The 17,938-nt window shown below is 39.3% G+C and overlaps 1 protein-coding gene across 1 annotated transcript in view; it reads right to left on the minus strand.

Annotated features, from left to right (window-relative positions):
• CTSH (cathepsin H) overlaps positions 1 to 17,938 on the minus strand; it is a 103,606-nt gene that overhangs the window by 75,722 nt on the left and 9,946 nt on the right. The gene's annotated exons all lie outside the window — the stretch shown is intronic.

A 17,938-nucleotide genomic window follows, 5' to 3' on the forward strand; every position in this document is an offset into this window, starting at 1 on the left:
TTTATGACTTCACTCACTATCCCAGTATTTTGAGGACCAAAGGACCCTCCCTAAATACTATTGTCCTATGTGTTGTTTTTCCAATTAGAATGTAAGCTTGTGAAGACAGCTATTATACTTGCTTTTACCTTTATATCCCTAGTATGTAACACATAGTAAGCACTTAAAAAATGCTTATTATATTCATATACTCATATCATATGAAATGTTAATGAAAATACATTCATTTACAGGACTTGGTAAGTAATATACAATTTTGATACATAGTTGAGAAAAGTAGCATAGTTAAATAGAACCAGTTCTAGCCTTGGAGACAGTAAAGACCTGGTTGGGTTCACATTTCTCTCTCTTTGTCTCTCTCTGTCTGTCTTTCTCTGTCTCTCCATATATACAACACACACACACTCACACTTCATCCCTCATGCAGAGGTGTAATGGGAATGTAAATCTTAAAGATCTTCCCTGCCCCTAGGCTAAAGTGCACCTGGAGTCTGGGGTGGGAGGCTTGTTTTTCAGTAGATACTTCTTGATTGGCCAGTGTGAGGAGAAGGCTATATAAGCCCTGATGTGTAGCTTTGTTTTGGGGGCTCACTTTGAGAAGTGTTCTGTGATTTGATCTGGATTCTGGGAAGCCGTTGTTGAGAGCCCCACCTCGGCTTTGAAAAACCCAGATGTTGAAACCCAGATGTTGATTTGGTATGTATGAAATGGTTGGACAGTTTGAAATCTGTCTACTTGATCTGTTTCTCTGACTTGATAATTCTGTCTGTATATTCTGACGTTCGGGGTGCTGACCTTTTCCCCCTGAACTAGGTAAACAATACATATGTTTGACTGATTAAAGTAAGCTTGTTAACCCATTTTGAGTTGCTTTCCTTTATCAAAGCAGATCTAAGAACCTAAGTTGTTGGCAGACACCCTGGGGACGCTGGGGTGCTTGCCACTACAAGAGGGTGTATGAACTTTAGCTTGTATTGGCCAATCATGAGCAGCTTTCCTGAGGACTGATGTTGTGAATAGCTTTAAGGATCTAATCACATAGTAGAGTGAACTCTCAATTTATTCAGCAATAAACTAAAGCAAAACATTCAAGAACCTAAAGCACAACATTCACAACAATATAACATAATAACTTATTACTAAAGTGGTCACATAATCTTAAACACATTAACCCCTAGGTCATAGTAAATCATAATCTCCTCAGTCAATACAGAGTGTCCAAGTAAAACCTTTTTTCACCTTGACTCAAGGCTAGTTTTCAATCATCCTTAAGCCAATCATCCATAAGGGGTAGCAGAAAGTACAAACACCATCCACCCCTAGGTCACAGTAAGTTACATCTCTTCAGTCAATACAGAGTATCCAAAGTAAAGTCCTCTTTCATCTTGACTCAAGGCTGGCTTCCAAACCCCATGGCTCTTCCTCCATGGGCTGACTACTTGATCTTGCCTGGATTCTCCTGACTCTTGCCTGAATTCACATGTAGGCAGCTCTCTGCTCCTGGTTCTATATCTCATCTCTTGGGGACAGCTCCACTCCTTTCACAGCTTCTGTTTCTAGGAGAACAAAGCTTAACAGGGCTACAACAACATTTACACACGTTGCTGGCACTATCATCTCAATTCACTTTCTGTCTGACAAAGTAACACAAATCAACAGACAAGGCTTCTGTTTGAGAAATCAAACACAAATCAATAGTAAAGTTCCATGATTTCTGTAACAGTAAAGTCCTCTTTCAGGACTCCTGTAACAGCAGTAAAGTCTTCTTTCAATGGACAGAATGCTTCTGTCTGATGAAGTAACATCAACACAGACAGAACAAAAGAGTGCCAACATCACAAACATTCTCTCTCTCAGCTCTGCTTGCTCCCAGCTCTGCTCGAGGTTTTCTCTGCTCTGTTCCTTCCTGTTCCACTCTTTCAACAACCTCCTTCCACCATGGGCTCCATGTGATTAGGTTAGGCCTATTAAGGGCAAGGAAGGTCTTCAAACTCCGTTAGGCCTATTAAGGGCAACACAATATATACTGTTTCCAACAGAGACTCTTGATACAATCAAAGGTGAGACTCAAAGGCATTTGAATAGCTGAAACAAGCAGCAAAGTACTACTTTGCTTGCCATTCCAGCAAGTCCCGTCAGGGGAAATATTATTTTTGTATTTTATACTAGTTCTTGAACTACATGCACTGTGTTTTTTATTTACTAAGCCAGCTATTTACAAGGTAATGCACCTACTATGTGTGATATTTATATAACTAGTAACAACAACAACACAAATAATAATAACAAGCAAACCTTTATTAAGTGTTTACTATATGACACATGTGCTAAGTGTTGCAAGTATAAATATAAGGAGAAAGACAATTATTACAATTTTATAAGGGAAAAGTGCATGAAAACGTGCCTCATGAGAAAGTACCTACCCTCAGTGATCTTACATTCTAATAGGAGAAGACAATGCTTGTTTGGTTATTGTCCTTCTTTCTCAAAGAGGACCAAAATGACATCACTATGTCGACTTCAAGGCCCAGCATGTCTGACTGTGACTGATCAAACCAATATAAGGGTGGAAGGATCTACTATAGGTCTCCCACAGATAGTCCATATGAACATTTGGAGCGGAGATGTCTCTCAATTTGTGTATCTCATGTTTCTTTTGAGCTACTGCAGTTCTGCTTCACTCATAGAGCACAGTGCCTTCCTTAATATGGGCATGCCATGCTGAGCTGTTCTTTGCCAGCATCTCCTATGTCACATAATGGATTCCAGAGTTCTTCAGAGAGACCTTGAGAGTGTCTTTGTATTACTTCCTCTGACCACCCTGCTTGAGTTCTCCATAAAATAGTCTTTTAGGCAAATATATATTTGGTATTTGAACAAGAACAACAGCACATCGGAATTGTGCTCTCTGCAGTAGAGTTTAAGTCCTTGGCAGTTTCGTTTGACAAAGGACCACAGTGTCTGGTACCTTATCCCGCCAAGTGATCATAATCTTTCCAAGACAATTCAAATGGAAGTGATTCAGTTTCCTGTAATGGCACTGGTATACCATCCAGGTTTCACAGGCATACAACAATTAGGTCAGTACAATGGCTCTGTAGACCTTCAGTTTGGTAGTCAGTCTAATACCTCTGCCCTCCTCCTCTTTCCTTTGGAACCTCTCAAACACTGAGTTAGCTCTGACAATGCATGCATGCATCCATTGACCTCATCATTTATGTGCACATTCATGGAAAGTATACTGACAAGGTAAGTGAACTTATCCACAGTACTTAAAACTTCTCCATTTGCTGTAAACAGTAGTTCTATGTATGGATGGTGTGGTGCTGACTGGTGGATAACCTCTGTTTTCTTGGTGTTGTTAGGCCCCAAGTAGCACAGTAGAACACCAAAGAGTAGATCCATACTTTGTTGCATCTCAGCTTCAGAGGCTGCATTGCTTGCACAATTATTTGTAGACAAACAAACCAAAATGCACCAACTCTCCTTCCACTTTAGTCTTAACTTATAACCTTTTCAAGTTGAATAATTTACCATCATTGTGGTAACTGACCTTGATGCTATGTTCATTCTCATTGAAGGCACCTGAAAACATTGCTGAAATATCATGCTAAACTTCACTTCACTGATGTCTGGGAAAGTGTAAGAACATTGTTCATTAGCCAGAACCTGGGCAAGCATACCATCATGAAATTGACATACAATACTGATTAACTTCTCCAGGCAGCCAAGTTTTGACATAGTTCTCCATAAGCCCTCATAACTGACAATATCAAAAGCCTTGGTCAGATTGGGGAATGTTATATACAGATGTCTGTTCTTTGTGACCAATCATCTTTTTAGTCTTTATCCCCACCCATTGCAGAGGGGAAGACCTTTAGTATACCCCTGGCTGACAGAATACATATAGTTGACTCTCAATCACAGGATGGCAGATAAGGGACCTCCTTTCATTGAAAATGTTTCCTTTTGCTGCCATTTCTGTGGATCTCTGGCCTTATAAAGGCTCACCCAGGGAGCAGGAATATAGTTACCAACACCAGATTGGGTTATGGTGAGTATAATCTTGATGTCATCTCCCCTTCTGCCCTCACCTCAGGGAATGGTCTAGACTATTCTCAGTTGGGGCAGCTAGGTGGCAAAGTGTATAGAGTGCCTGGCTTGAAAGTAGGAAGATGTCAAGCCTTAGACACTTGCTAGTTGTGAGACCCTGGGTGTAATTCCAAGCAAAGGCAACTTCCCAAGGTTCAAAATACCAGCATAGCTGCTCTCCATTTTATTCAGTGACAAATTAAGAACAGAGACAATCAAAATATAGCATAATTCAAAATACAGCATTCACCAAGTGTAATTCAATAATTCCCAAATACTACTCCACCCCAGGACATTACATTCATTTAGTCAATCACAAAGTTCCTCTTCCAAGTACTACTCTACCCCTAGAGATTAGTTTCCAATCATAAGCAAAGTACATTAATTTGGTCAGTCACAAAGCACAAAAAAGTCAAAAGTTCCCCACCCTTGGATCACAACTGAATAGGCCATCTACCCCAGAGTTACAACAAGCTTAAGCACAGCATTTAATACCCAAAGAGAAGTCTTTTCTTCATCTTGACCCGAGTCAAGTTCTCAGCAATCTTTGTTCCTGGGGAGACAAAGCTTATCAAGGCCACAATATACAATGCCAACGTACTCATTAATTCATTCTCTGTCTGCAGAACAGTCCTAGGACCCCTGAAAATGTTAGCAAAATCCTCTTTCAGGATTTCTGTAAACATACAACAAGAAAATCCTTCTTCAGGGCTTCTGAACCAACAGCAAGGTTCTAGAACCTCTGCAACAACAGCACTGTCCTTCACCAGTAAACGCAATTCATTCCCTGTCTGCAGAACAGTCTCTGGACCCCTGAACCAGCAGCAAGGTTCCAGGACCTCTGCAACAACAGGACTGTCCTTCACCAGTGGACAAATCTGGCAAAGCAACATCAAAACAAAGTACCAGCATAACAGCCATATCTCTTCATTGCTTGGCAGCTCTGGGTGGCAGCTCTCAAAAGTCCTGGGCAGTTTGAACTGGCCCTCAGCAATCCTCTCTGTCTCTCTGCCTCCACGATGCTGCTTCCAAAAAATTATTCTGCCTCTTTCTCAGCTTGTGCCTTTCTAACTTCAAGTCACCAGCTCCTCCCAGTTCAGCCCTCTCTTTTCATGTCAACAAGTCCATCCCACAAGTGGGATTCACAAGCTCTGGGTTTTAACACAATCAATCCAAAAACCAAACCAATACAGGGGCATCTTTAAATTCCATTACTATTATACTGGGCAAGTCACTTAACCCTGTTTGCCTCAGTTTTCTCATCTGTAAAGTGAGCTGGACAAAGAAATAGCAAACCACTCCAATATCTTTGCCAAAAAAACTCTAAATTCCCAGTGCAGAGCTTAACAAGGCCTTCTGATTTCTCCCTAATTATCTCTCTCAAGTCCTAAAGAAGCTGAGGCCACTGGAATGATTAAAATTACCCAAGGCTATTACAAACCGCAAGTAAGATAAAGGAGGTACATGGAGTCAGGAAAACTGTAAGTATATCTCAAGGCATTCCAATATTTGAAGAAGGCAGATTAACAATTTATATTCCCTTTACCTGCAGCAATTTTCTATCAAAGTAAAACATTTCTTAACCTGAAAATTATATTTCTCCTGAAACAAATAGTTTAGGAAACTCCCAGTCATTCTTCACTTTACTTTCTTCTCTCTGACCACAAAGACCACAGCTTTCTTGATAACTGTCAGGCTGCTTATATCAGAAACCAAACCCAACTAGAGAACTTCCTCTCTGGTCCTTGCCCCCTTCTTATTGGTGCTTGCCTTTCTCTGAACCTGATTTCTGAATCTGCCCTCCACAGTTCTCTTTCCTTTCTCTATGTAGCTATGGGGCTTTAAAGTTTGCCAAGTATTTTACATAACATTATTTTTATTAATACAACAACAACCACACAAATACGAGAACCCTGTGAGGTAGGTGCTGTCATTATCTTCATTTTACAGACGAAATTGATTCAATTTGATAAACATTCATCAAGCTCCTATCATATGCCAGGCGTTGTTCTAAGTGCTAGGGCTACAAAAACTGTCAAAAGACAGTGAGATGACATGCAAACAAGTACGTACAAACAAGCTTTGTACAATATGAACCAGAAATAATTAAAAGTGGGAGAGCACTGGAACTAAGAGGGTTAGGGAAGGCTTTCTATAGAAGGTGGGATTTTGGTTGGGACTTACAGGAAACCAGAGAAGTCAGTAGTCAGAGCTGAGGAAGGAGAGGATTCGAGGCATAGGGGACAGCCACAGAAAATGTCCAGAGCTGTGAAATGGAGTTTCTTGTTTGAGGAATAGCTGGGAGGATAGTGTGACTGGATTAAGAAATATGAATTGGGGAGTAGGGTATAAGAGGACTGAAAAGGTAGCAGGGGGCTAGGTTATGCAGTATTTTGAATGTCAATAGAGTATTTTTTTTGTAATTGATCCTGGAGGCAAGAGGGAGTTTATTGAGAAGAGGAGTGACAGGATTGAACCTATGGTTAAATGGAGAGTGGATTGACGTGGGAAGAGACTTGAAGCAGGCAGACCTACCAGCAGGTTGAGAGGGGTTAAGTGATTTGCCCAGGGTCCCAAAGGGGTGGTCTTCATCCTGGTCTAGGCTACCCTCCTGACTCATGTCCACAGGACTTTCTCTACAATGCCTCTATACCCTCGAAGCTCACTTCTCACATGAGAAATATCCTGTATATGTATGTATAGATATGTCTTTGTATGTATACATGTACACATGTATGTCTCCATATGTCTGTGTATAGGTATATATGTGTATATATGTGCATGTATGTGTCTATCTATCTCTACACTTAATTGTCATCTTCAAGGAGTGGGGGAGGAATGGGGGGAAAAGAACAAAATAAAAACACAGCAGAGAAAAAACAAAACTTACAAAGAGGCAAAGAAAAGATGGACAGCTCTGAACACAATGCATAGTATATATTATATAGACTTTCTTGAAATGGAAATTTATTGTATATTTTGAATCCTCTCACATTCTGCTGTGCACAATATAGTTTTTTTCTTTTCTTATTTTGAATTTATTTTAATATTTAAGTTTATAATTAATTTCTTTTTCTTTTCTTGTATATTTAAGTTTTAGTATTTAAGTTTAAAATAAAAAAAGAAATATCATTCAACCTTGTGGCCTCACCTTCTGACTGACTGGTGTCTTCCAGAATATCCAATTTAAGGATGAGACCCAGGTTAAAGTTGTCCTCATCTCTCTCCAGGCTTCTCTGCTACCTCATCTCGATAGGGTTGGGAAAATCTTTTTTTCCATCCTCCTCACTCCTTACTTCCTCTCCCTCTCTTTTCTAGTTCGCTTTATGTGTTATGTGCTCTTATTATGTTTTGCCCTCCCATGAGGACAGGGACTTTTTCTACTTCTATTTGTATTCTAAGTGCTTATATGGCACCCAACACGTAGTAAGTGCTTAATAAACCCTTGTTGACTGACACACATCTAGTGTCTGAGGAAGAATTTGAACTCAGAACTTCTTGGCATCATTTTCTTTTGAAAGGAGTATGTCAATTTGCTTCTCCAAGACTCCACTCACTATCCCATTATTTTAGGATTAAAGTGCCCCTCCCTAGGTTTTACCCTCTTCTGTGACGGTTTTTTTTCATTAGAATATAAGCTCCTTGAGGGAATTTACTATTCTTTCTTTTATAGTTGTACTGTGAGAAATGATTTATTTGGACTCCTCCTCAATTAGTATTAATTGGTTTGATATTTTACATAAATCATATAGGGATAATTAGATAAGAGAGGTTCTTATAGTATGCCTTCATAATTGGCCTCAAATTTTCATGTGATGTTCACTACTCTGTAGCCACAAGAATTCTGACAAAGATATCTCCATCCTGTTTTACTCAAATTCCATGTCCAAACCTAGCATGGGTGGGATGCCTTGAGTTTTTGGAAAGTCCCCCAACTTATTTTTGTACCTCCAGACCATTCTTTTGTCCAACATGATCAGACGACAATGAACTGTTTTTATAACTCTGTGATCCTACTAGGACAATGGGATACCTATGATTTTTGGTTTTTCAACTCTTGTAATTATTTATGAAACTAGGTTGGGTAGAAATGAATGAGAACTTGTGAGAAACAAAGAAAGGACTTCTTTTCCATAGGATTAAAAATTACTCCCAGTTTTGCAGGAGTGATAACAGGATGTAAGTCAGAGGTGACTGGTTCTAATCAGAACTGTGACCTAACAGAACCAGGTTTCTGATTGAGTAAAAGGTCTGAAGCAATGTTTAATGAGCTGTTTAATATTATCCAGCATACCCCCAGGGCAGAGCAAGCTAATTTAAATACACATTCCATACATGATGAGCGAGGAGAAACATATCAAGAGGAAGAACATGGAAGAGGAAGTTGCATCTAGGCAATGGAGAACCAAGGCACAAAGTTGAATCAGGAACAGGAAATCAATAATCTTGCATTGGTCTGACCAGGTGTGCTACTTTAGGGAGTTACCCATTCACAAGGAATGTAAAATAAATGTAAAATAAAATTTTTTATTTCCTGGCTTCAGCAATGAGTATTGTTCTTTCTAGAGCAAGCACACATCTCACAAACTAGACAAGTGTTTTCAATCAACAAGCATTTATTAAGTATGTAGCATGTGATAGACACTGTGTTAGGTGCTGAGGATGCCAAGAAAAAATCAATACAGTCCCTGTCTTCCACGACCTTACATTTTAATGAGGGAGACAGTATGTGTAAATAAATAGGTATACACAAGATACATAAAGAGTAGATGGAAAGGAACCTTAGAGTGCAAGGCACTAGCATTTAGGGGCTGGGGTGGGGAGAGAAGACTGAGTCAGAACTGTAGCCAGGGCACTTGGAGAATCTGACCATTTGGAAGAGAGCAGTCTGTAAGAGTGTATGGAGGGGAGTAATGTGTAAGAAGACTGGAAAGATAGGAAGGTGCCAGGTTGTAAAGAGATTTAAATGCTTAAAAAAGGAGTTTATATTTAATCTTAGAGGTAATAAGGGAGTCAGTGGGGTTTATTGATGGGAATAGGAGAGGGACATGTTTCTTAGGAAATTTGCTTTGACATTTTTGTGGAAGACAGATTTTAAGGAGAGAGAGATGAGGCAGGGAGATCATGTAGGAAGCTAATACAGCATTCTAACTGAGTGATGATGAGGGCTTAAACAGGGGTGATAGCATGTGAAAGGAAAGAAGGGCATGTATCTGAGAGGTGTTATGGAGAAAGAAATGACAATATTTGTTCACTGTTTCCATATGTGGAATGAGAGGGAGTGAAGAGTAAAGGATAAGACTCAGTTTATGAATATGTATGATTGGAAAGATGGTCTTAGCCTCAAAAGTAATAGGGAAGTTTGAAAGAAGGTAAGGATTTTTTTTTTTGAAAAATAATGAATTGTTTTGGACATCTGAATTTGAGATTCTTCCAGTTCAAGTTTGAAATGTCCAATAGGTCATGATATAAGACTGAAGCCTAGTAGAGAAATTAACGCTGTACACATGTGTATGTAAGGAGGATTCTGTTATCCTTTTTAGAGTTCAGTTTCTCAGGATCCACAGCCATGGCATGTCTAGTTTCCAGGTACTAGATAATAACTCCCAGAACAGCACCAAGGATTCTAAATAGTAATGCCTAGAACCATAGTGACAAACAGTCCTACTGAGGCTGCGCCATGAGATATGGGGGTGACATAATTGATTTTTACTACACTCCTGCAGAATGACAATATTGCTAAAGTTAACCTGTGAACTTAATGTTGACAAGATGCCTTCTTTGTTTTTTGCCCTATAAAGGAAGTGGGCACTGGTTAAGTGAGTGGGGGAAACCATGGAAAACCCATAGGGGAATCTGTGTGTGCTTTGACTGGCCCCTATCAAGACTTGAGGGGATTTAGGGAATGCACAAACTGTGCCTGTCTCCATTGACCCCATTGAGACATAGGGGTAGCTGGCCCCTTCGAGAAGGGTGATTAGGGAGGGCCATAGGAGCTGGTACTCCCATTATCGGCAACCCTTTGAGAAGACTAGACTAGAATAAAGCTGATTATTAACCCTCCGAAGGTGTCTGCCTGTCTGACCAGATCAAGAGTGAACCTGTTAGAGGCTGGAGACCTAGAACTCCAGTGACTCCCATGGGTTATCTGTGAAACAACATGGATCTGGGAATCTGCTTAGAGATGATCATTGAACTCCTGGGTACTGAGATCACCAAATAAGAGAGAAAAGATAGAAAGAAAAGACGAGAGGATCCAGGACAGAGCTTCAGGGGAGATCCATAGTTAGGGGAAGAGATGGATGAAGATCTAGTTGCAGCAGGGGTTCGTTTGGAGTACACTCCATGAAGCAGCCATGTGGATGGGCCTGTGGGAGCCACCAAGGGAAGCCCTTGCTGAACTGTACTGCCTGTTTTTTTTTTCCTTTTTGGAGGGGGTAAGGTAGGGCAATTGGGGTTAAATGACTTGCCCAAGGTCACACGGCTAGTTGTTGTGTTAAGTGTCTGAGGCCGATTTTGAACTCAGGTACTCCTGACTCCACAGCCAGTTCTCTATTCACTGCGCCATCTAGCCACTCCATCCACTGCCTGTTTCTGCTTGATAACGTGTGGCATTCTTCAGGGTTTAACAGACTTGGGCATTTTGAGATGACTCAGCAAACCCTGGGTAGTCCTTTGGTTCTCTCTCCCCACCCCCAACCACAAGAAAATGGTATTGCATTAGTTGGAAAAAATAAAGGGGAGCTTCCTGACCATCTCACCCTTCTTTCTAAAATAAGCAGAATGTAAATCTTCCTCCCTAGGATGCTCCATGATGGATAGTGAAGGGGTGGCAGTCCTTTCCCCACCCTTGAAGCATAGTGGATGCAAGCACATGTGTTGGTTTAGAGGAAATTGAGAGTGGATTATCATCTATCATACTTTGTTAATTACTCATTTTGTCATAAAAATAATACAATTAAAAAATTTCATTTGTATTAATTTTATCTCAACATTAACACATAAACATGTGCAGACACGTATACACACAAATAACAGTTCAGGTCCTATAAAATTAAGCAAGAATTTGACTTGCTCACCCTTCTCTTTGTCCAAGATTGCTTTCTTTTCCTATTCTACTTTCTGTGCCACATTCTTTTTCTTTATCTGTGACACCCATAATAAACTTATTCTTCTCTTTCATTTCCCTCCTCCAAGCTCATTTGTGTCAGTAGTTAATCAAAACAACTTTTATTTTGTTATCCCTCTGTGGTGATTACACTGAGGGTAGTGACTACTTAATCACAGTTGTAAATTTGCCATTGCTTTTTACAATGATCTTGATGATGCATCTTTTTGTTCTTGTTAATATATTTTTAAAAAAGCATATCAAAAGCTGCTTTAAGCTTAGCTTTTCCTCCCATGAATCCATGAAATTTGTGACTTTTTAAGTGACCAACTTTTGTGTTCAAAAAGAATACTTAGCTTTGCTGAGAAGTTGATTTGGAGAAGTCTTTAAATGCTTAATTTTTAGTATATTATAATCCAGTTCCTTTTGTCATTTCTCATTCTTGAAGAAACATATTTTCAATCATTTGAATGCATGTCTTTTGATATGTAATGTATTTTTTTTTACTTGATTGTAAAATCATTTCCTTGTCATTTTGGGCTTGAAGCTTGACAAGGAAGTGCCTAGCTGAATTGAATTCATGACTCATCCTCACTTCATTTTCATTTGAATTCTGTTGATTTGCAATATGTCCTCTTTCAATATTTTTGGTAAATTTTCTTATGTGGTTTTCTGAAATATTGTATCATGATTCTTTTCTTTTTGACAATTTCTGGGAAATCTTAACAGCTCTCTTCTTGTACTCTTCCAGATCTCTTGCCTTTGTCTGCATAAAATCCACGTTCTTTTCTAGTTGTGTAATTTTTTTTTGGAAGAGAGAAGGCAGGGCAATTGGGGCTAAGTGACTTGCCCAAGGTCACATGGCTAGTAAGTGTTAAGTGTCTGATACTGGATTTGAACTCATGTCCTTCTGACTTCAGGACTGGTGCTGTATTCACTGTGCCACCTAGCCACCCTAGTTGTGTAATTTTACAGACTTGTTTTTCTGTTTCCTTTGTTATTTCAACCATTTTTCCAACTTGTGCAAAACAAACTGTTTTTCATTGAATTTCTGGTTTGTTTTTGTATATTTCTACAGAACTCTAAACTGTTAGCTTTCATGCCCTCGGTTATCACAACACCAATAAACATTAGAGTCAGGACTAGAATCAGGTCTCCTGAGTCCTTATTTTGGTCTTTTCCCAACTTTTTTTCTCAGGTGAAGAGTTTCCTCACTAAGTGCTTATTAAAATAGAAATTAGGTTGCACTGAAATTAATTAATTTCAACAAGTTTAAATGAGAGGCAGGCATAATGGATAGAGAATTGGCCTTAGGGTCAGACAGACCTGGATTTGAGTTTCACCTTCGTCACATACTGGCTTTATGATCCTGGGCTAAGCAACCTCTCAGTGCTCCAAGCAACTCTCTAAAGCTTTAAATTATACAGCAGATACAAATTTGCATTGATAGAGAAAGCTTCTCAACTGGAACTAATTATACCAAAGAAATCACACCTCCAGTAAAAAAAAAAAAAAGTAAATATGTCTTAAAAATAATTGAAAATGCCAATTATGAAAATTTTGAATTTAATTAATTTAACATACGGTTTAATATAATTATGTTGTCAAGAAAAATGTTTACAGTTGTAGAAGTGGATAAACTTTGTATTGTTAGTTTTGGGATAAAAATATCTATTCCCCACAAGAGTTTTCTTTGAGACCAAAGAAACAGAACTACAGGATTCTGTAAATAGAGGCAGACCCTTTGGTTACATTCTGGTTTCTTCCATACTGGTAACCAAGAGATAAATCTGATTGATTCTACTTTCTTAGAAATTTTCTGTGAGCACCCTCCCTATATACTTCTTCTATCTCTGAATATCTGTATCACTCATGAATAAAATAAAAGGTTATATTAACTATAGAAACTAATTTCCAGTGGACATGATGGGGTACCTGGGGTCTAGGTCAATTTGTGGAACCAATTTGTAAAACCAGTCTGAGCAGTTGTAACAGCAATTTGTATTGTAAAATTGTAATCTGTGAAATCCCTTTCCCAGCCTCTTCCCCCTATCTGTACTGGCCTAGGCAATACCTTGTGACTCCTTTGTTCTTACTTAGGCCTAGGCAATACCTTGTGACTCCTTTGTTCTTACTTAATCTCTTCAAGTCTCCTCTGCTCTGGCCCAAATACTCCTTTTCCTTGCCTCAAGTCTTCTCCGGTCTGGCCCAAATCTCATCTAAACTATCTATGCACTAAAGTCACAAGTTCCTCTCAGTGAGCTCTAACCTTTATCTATGCACTGAGGTCCCTTCCCGTCTGTGAGCCTTGAGATTGGCAGCCCTACCCTTTAAAAGTAAAAGCAAACACAGATTCACCCTAAGTCTTAATGGGGGCTGGCACACAGCATAACACTGTCATATTCCCCTATGGTTTCCCTCAGGCATTGCCCAGTGCCCACTTGCTTTATAGGGCAATGGACAAAGAAGGCATATTGTTAGCAGTAGCCACACAGGCTAATTTTAGCAATCTCATCATTTAGCACAAGTGTAGTAAAAATCACATTTATGTCACACCATATCTCATTGTGCAACCATGGTGCAGATGTTTACAAGTCACAGGCCTGTGAAATATCTAAGACCTGGAAACTAGAGATTGTCATGGCCATGGAATCTGGGTAACTAAGAAGTATGACAAAATCCTCCTAACTTGCATACATTCTATTTTTATCCCCCTTTTGACAGATGAGGAAACTGAGGTTATAAGTGACTTGTCTAGAGCTTAAGTGACTTTCCCAGAGTAAGTGTCTAGCACACAATTTAAACTTAGGTCTTCTTAATTCTCAAGTCTAATGCTATCTATCCACTGCACAATTTTGTTGTTCATGGGTCATGTCTAGTTTAATTTAATTACTAATACTTATTTCTTAAAGTGGCCCATTTTATAGGGGGTTGGAAGTTTTGTGAGAAGGGGATATAAAGAGCTCCTCCTTAGAGCCCCACATGTGGTAAACTTCATCCTTAGGAACAGATGAGCAACGATGGGGGCAGCGGGATTTGTGGACGGAGATCAATATTGTCCCTTTTATAAATATGAAGAAACCATTTAAAAGATATCCTAGTCTGAGACCTTTGGACTAATATGAAAGTGAAATTTTGATAAACTTTTCTCTCTCGGTTCCAAAACAATGTCCTGCTGCCCCCCTTTATGACCAGTCTAGGAAGGTCTCTTCTCTTAAAGTAAGTTGAGTGGTGACTAGACAATGACACAGGACTTTTGACTGATCCAGCTAAAAGTAATGGCCTCTTTTCCCATTTCCTGAAGGGGATATGACATTGGTCAGGGGTGGAAATCTCTTTGATTACTGCAGCTCCCAGCTAGGGTCAGGGGAAGAGCCCTTGAGTGTAGTGGTCATAGAAGAATTAACTTGTTTTAGGAAAACGATTCTCCAAGACTCCAAGTGACTTATTTCGGATTGATGAAGCAAAGTGTTAAATTTTACCTTAGCCTGAGTTATGTAACTATGTTTTATCGTACTGTGAAATTTCCTTATTCAAGAATTCTATAAATGTTACTTTAAAATGTCTTATTTTAGAGAGATATCTGAAGGCATGAGGGAACTCTGCCAATTTGGACTTTTTTCCCTAAACTAGAATAATGTTTGGATTAGAATGAAGATAAATTAATAAGAATTACTTCTGGCAGATTTATGCCTAAAACAAAGAGTAAAGTATTAATATTTTGCCTTCCACAGATGTATTAATATAAAAGTAAGTAAAAAATCTTTGAGGAGCAGTAGCAGTGTATATAAAAGTGGCAGAAACTTCGAAGAGAATGAATGATTGGGAACAGGGTGGTGTGGGAAAGAAACGAACCAATCACCTTTTGACATTGGTATTTCAAATTTGGTGTGGGAGAGTTTTTGTTTTGTCTGCAGTAGGTATGTGTCAGCTGAAAGCTGCCAAGAAATGGGTAGTGAGTCTTCAAGACATCTAATGGGTATCTTCACATGGAGTGTGAGGGGGAAAAGGAATACAACATTGGGGGTGGGGAAGTGAGAGGGAAGGTGGAGGAATTATTTTACATAATTTGAGTGTTGTTCAATCTTCTACTTTTTTTTAGTAGAAGATTGTACAAACAAGGAGGAGTGATATCAACATGTTTTTCATGTCCTGTTGGTACAATAGGGGACAAGTCCTGATTGGGTATCAGGTACTGAATCTGTCCCCAAATGATTGAGTAGGATTCTGGAGAAGATGGATTCTTTTAAGGCAGCTAGTGGCAAAATGGATAGGGGCCCAGAGTGAGGAAGACCGGAGTTCAGATCTGGCCTCAGACACTTACTAGCTGTGTGACTCTGGGCAAGTCCCTTAACCTCTGTTTGCTCAGTTTCCTCATCTGTAACATGGGGATCATAATAGCACCTACTCCCCAGGATTTTTTTGTAAAGATCAAGTGAGATAATAGTTGTAAATGGCTTAGCACAATGCCTGGAATATAGTACTCTATAAATGTTGTTACTGTCCTGAGCCTCAGTATCTTGTATGTGAAATGAACAAAATGAAAGTAGAAAGAATCCACTAGTCACCTCCTGAAGGAAACCCCAAACCAAAACCTCCTAGGAACATTATAACAAAAAACTAGAGCTTTCAGGTCAAATAAAAAGTACTGTAAGCAGCCAGAAAAAAAAAAGAATTAAATTACTAAGGAGTCACAGGATTGCACAAAATTTAGCAGCTGCCACCAAATAGAGGCAGAGAGCTTGGCATATGCTATTTTAAAAGGTAATTTATATATATATATATATATATATGTATGTGTGTGTATATGTAAATATATATATATATATATATATACATGTATATGTTTACAACCAAGAATAATTTAACCATCAAAACTCTCCCTCTCCAAAATAAGGTAAATTTTGTTAGTGGAAAGCTGCCTAGCTCGCTTGGGGTTTACTGGCTAGATTTCTTTCTCAGAGACCAAAACTTAAACCAATTCACTCAGGAGATCATAGATTGGACAGCAATAGGTCCCTGCCCAAGCACCACTTAATGGCTTTTTTGGGCCCTCCAGGCTCGGAGTGAATGTAAATAGTAACTTTTTCTTTCGACCAGCAACTCTGAGGGTCTTACCCTCATAGTTTCATTTATTTATTTATATTAAAGGAGTCATCCCTAGATTCACCTCTTAAAGAGGCCTATTCATCAAATGGGCATTACCTCTCAAAGTGAGAACCTGAAAAGATCTTAACTTAAAAGGGCCAGGGTTTCCCATTGTGTCTTGGGCCATCTCCAGTTATCCTGACGAATCACTGGACCCAGATGGTTCTGGAGGAGAAAGTGAGGCTGGTGACCTTGACAGCCCTGCCTCACTCAGATCCAAGTCAACGGCAAGTCACAGCATCATTCCCTGATGTCATGGTCCTCTTCCAGAACGAAGGACAAACACAACCATCAATACTGAGTATAATCCTAGAGGTGAAAAATGAGCCTTTAACTACACAGAGGGCTTCCAAGCCTTCCTAATAAAAAATCCAGAGTTGCACAGAATCTTTGATATATAAATATGGGAATTTTTAGGGAGTTTTATAAAATCCACAGATGACACATGAAGGCAGGCAGATAACACAGAAAAATAAGAGTAAGGTTTTCATTATAGAGCAAGTTCATAATAATTTGGTACAAATTGCACACACAGATACATTTACTTTAACCATCCTCATTTTTCCCTCTCTCCTCTGACTTCACTGCTTTTGGGGCCATTGCCAAGGGAAGTTAGAGAAAGGTGGTTATTAAGTATTGCTTCATTGTGGAAATCAAGGGCATCATTTGCTGAAATTATGACATTTTCTTCCCTCTTATTCTATTCTCACTCACTGTTATATACATGTGAGCTCCCTGCTAATGTTCACTATGTACCTTTCCCTACCCCATTTCAGAAAACATTCAGTTTTCTATTTGTTCTGTTCTTTGTGATTCAGTTATGTTATATATAATTAAGTCTGATTTTATAACTCCATCATTATTTTTGTCCCAATATATATCTCACTGATGGGAGGGGAAGGGGGAGACTAGGACACAAGGCACTTCATTATCATCCCCCCAACTGTGCCAGGGTTCAGTACGCAGTGTACAACACCTCAGCTGCAAGTTTGCCTTACCACTCAGTCTCACTCCTATATAAACTCACAGAAATCACTCTCATACTGACTTTATTCTCATTCCACTCTCCTTGGATTGCTGCTCCATCATTCTGTCCTGTAAAGACACTGCACCATTCTCATGCCAAAATGACTTTGTATTGTCATTACTATTCTCTCTCCATGTACTGACTCTCTCACTACTGTACAAGAAATTTTAACCCACACTCTTTTCACCATTTCTAGGCCAGTCTTGCTCTACACCATGAACAAACAACAGCCCTAAGGCCATGTCCTGATGCTCTAAAATAGGCCCAAGGAATAGGAAACACCTGCTTTCCCCCACATCCTTGTTCATAGCTGTTTCTCTCCCAGCATTCTCCCATACTCCTCTATCCCTCAGCATCACAGCACCATCAACTTCTACTGTTATCTTTTTTCTAATATGCCAAATTTGCTTTCATGGCCTCAGAAAGAGAACTGTCCAGTTACTGCTGGGCTGAATAGGAAAAGGTACCACAGCATTTTTTTTTTTAAAGCCATTGGGGTTAAGTAACTTGCTCAAGGTTACATGGACAGTTATTTCTGGGTGTGGTTCTAAGTATCTGAGCCC

Source organism: Petaurus breviceps, unplaced genomic scaffold (assembly GCF_028583685.1).
Source record: "Petaurus breviceps papuanus isolate PSGF00001 unplaced genomic scaffold, PetGlider_PUasm1.0 37, whole genome shotgun sequence".
Taxonomy (NCBI): Eukaryota; Metazoa; Chordata; class Mammalia; order Diprotodontia; family Petauridae; genus Petaurus; species Petaurus breviceps.